The following is a 3422-nucleotide window of genomic DNA, read 5'->3' as shown; positions in this document are numbered from 1 at the left end:
AAAAAGCAACAAAACAATGTAACTATAGCGCTCTACTGTTTGGATGTAAATACTTAGGTTGCGTTTTTATTTCCCCTTGTGTCCTCTCCCTGCTGACTCATTTGTTAACCAATAATTCAAATTCAATGATATTTGGATGCAGACTTTTCTATGCATTTTGTTCATGTATTTCTGAATTGGAGACTTGTCCTTATATTTTGGCTCAGGGTGGTGTTATTGTTTCATTGTTTGGGACCACAGTATTGTTCTGATGTATATGACCAACCCCCTCCCCCCTTCCCTCCTTTCTCTTTTCTGTATGCACTCCACTGACGCACACACTGTGTCCAGAAAACAAAGCATGACTTTGCTTTTTCATCTGAAAAAGGGTAGAAATATCCGAAGCATCTTCTCGCTCTCTGTTTACTGCTTGTCTAATCTCTTCTTAGTAATAATTCTTTTTTTTATTGGAAAAAAAATACAATGCTGGTAGGATGAGTTATGCAATTTTTATATGTTCTAATACCAATATGTTTATTTAATTATGCATGTTCTCCTGTTGATGTTGAGTCTTAATGTTAAAGCTGCATTATGATGCACAACTAATGGAAGGCATTCTATAAATGATATATGGATATAGAAGGAATTTTGTGTACTTTGTAAACCAATAAATCTGAGTTTCGTCCTGTTTTCAGGATGCAAAAATGTGGCTGGCCTCCGCGTAGTTTCCTCTGTTCAGGTAGTTCAACACTGGATGATCCAACCGGTAAAAACTGTCAATACGAACACTTTAGATTTCACTTTTTATCAAATTTGTTGAAAATGTGTCTTGCATCACTGTTTCAAAAAAAAAACTAACAAAACAATATTTGTATTACAATGAAATTTGCAATACAACTGCCAATTACAAAGCGATGTCACTGCTTCATGGCCAACACACTTTAGCTGCGGCAGTGGCAACTTCTGCTGAGTTTTCTCCTCCCGTTTCCTCTAGACTTGCGGTAAAAATGGAGGCAACAACGCGCATTGAGCTCAGGCTTATACACGGGAGGGGTTGAGTATGCACAGCGCTGCAAGCTGGCTTCTCATTGGTTCTCTCCAATTAGACAGCGAGGCAGTGATTGGTGGGAGTTTTTACTGGCTGACTGCAGCTACAATTGGCGGCTCCTTTTCACTCTTTTTTTCAGAGCCCATAACTTATTTAAAGCTGTCAGGGTGTAAAGACCATTTCAGACAATATACTAAAACAAAAAATGCAAATTTGAAATGGTTACCAACCCTATCGGCAGTGTGGTCAGATTTGGTGCCTTATCCATGCACAGTCCAAGATAAAGCAGCATCAACATAGATTTCTTAATATTTGAAGGAGCAACCTTGCTCAATCTGTCTGATTTATTAAAGAGGTTAAAACTCTACTGGAAGACTTACAAATCTTTGTTTTTCCTTGGATTATTAAGGTATGTATTCTCCTTCTACTCATGTATTTGGACAGTGCTGATGGTGAATATGAGATCATCTTAAACTGTAAATATGTTTCAAGTTAAAAAGATATAGGTGCAATAGCTATATAATCAAAATGTTCCTTATGATCCTAATAGCTAGGTAAAGAAGGACACATATTGGATTAGTATTTTTGTGTTATTTAAAATGGTCTGTTTGAGTTATCTTGTTGATTTGTGACTTATTAAATGGGATTTAGTTGTAGGAAGGACTGGGGCCAGGACCTGATAAGCCTTGGAGGGCTTACCTAACCTTTTTCCATGTAATGTATATTCTTTCCTTTTTCTTTTTATCACTCAAAATAAAGTTTTCAGTCATCACCATGTGATCAGGACGCCCCCTCCCTGTGAAGGTAATGTGGACTGAGCGGAGACACCAGGGCAGACACACCATGCTGGAAAGAATGGTCCCGTCTGACCTGGGGACAGTTTGAGGTCCTCTGGGAGGAGCTGGGGAACTTGATGAGGGATTGTGAAACCCAGACTCTCATTAGTGCTGAAAAGTAGAAGGATGAACTGGTATTCAAGGTGGCTGGTTGTGTTTCCATGTTGTATCCATATCCATATCCGTATGTATACTTGCAATAAATATACTTTTTCTCTGTTTTCACAGACTTTGATTTTAAATGTAAGCACCGGTCATTAGATGGCGCTATAATCAACGTTTCTAAGTTTTGGCCTATAACTCGATGCATGCCGTAGGAATTGCTATCAACATGAAACCTATGACGCTTGTTCGGCCTGCCGCTCTGAGGCTCTGTGGCAGGTTTGGCGGCGATCGGCCGTAGGGGGGGCGCTACAGTCAACGTAGACTGGTTTTGGCCCTGTTACTCAATCAATGTTAACGGGTATTTGCAACGTCAATGTACTGCAGACCATGCGGTCCACACCTTTCCATTTTCCAGAACTTTTGCCCCCCCCCGTTACGCATTGGGTCTCGGGTCGCCGGGAGGCTTGGACCCCGTCTGACTGGTTGTAGTTGTGGTTATGATTCGATACTATGAATACAATTGGATTGAATTCAAGTCTTCTTAAAGTAGGCAAGAAATAAAAGGGGAAATATTGCTTCAATGTCAGATTTATGTTTCAATGCCGAGTCAGTCCCTGTGGGGGGGGCGGGGTGCGTGCGCCATGCTCTCATCCCCCCCTCAGTTTTTAACCCTTGTGAGGTCCTCCCGGGTCAAAAACGGACAAAAATCTGACATTATTTTTTTCACTAACACCCCCTCACTACCACTAGTTGTACAGTACGTTTTGAAATCAATAACCCTCATTTATGTAGAGTTATACTTAATATTTGACCTAAAAAAAGCAGAAATTATGAATTATTTTGACTAATAGTTAAGATCAGAGGAATGAAAGTGATCATTTGTATTTGCAAAGAGCGTTGAATGGAATCCAATCCAATTTTTGGGGGTGGTAATTTGGTAAAGAAAAAAACTGATTTTAGATATAGACATTTTTTAAAAGGGGTCAAATTTGACCCGAGGACAAAAGAAAGGGTTAAAGGTCCCGAACACCCACATAGGGGCTATAAGGTACTCTAGACCTCTTCCCAGGACTGCGTGGGTGTGTATTGATTGATTGATATTATCCTGAGTCTCTGTTTGCTGGTGATCAGATGCTTTTTGGAGCCGGGAGTTTGGACCGGTGTCTCAGGGGGAGAGGGGCGGAGCCGGGGTGGAGCTACATCGGGACGCGGAATTTACAACCGCACCGCTATCGCGCTGGAGCACCATGACATGAAATTATGAAATTATGAAATTATGACTATCATAGGCTCAGAAAGCTGACAATCAGCGGAAACTCTCCCCACTATGTATTCTGATAAAGGTTGAGCACCTTGGCTCTGTGCCCTTCTACATGGCACATAAAGTTGACAACCTAACAAACAGCATCATTTAGGTGGTAATATCTATATGATCTTTTGAGAGGAATCAGGAA

This window comes from Etheostoma cragini, chromosome 12, assembly GCF_013103735.1.
Source record: "Etheostoma cragini isolate CJK2018 chromosome 12, CSU_Ecrag_1.0, whole genome shotgun sequence".
Classification (NCBI taxonomy): domain Eukaryota; kingdom Metazoa; phylum Chordata; class Actinopteri; order Perciformes; family Percidae; genus Etheostoma; species Etheostoma cragini.
This window is presented reverse-complemented; position numbering follows the sequence as displayed.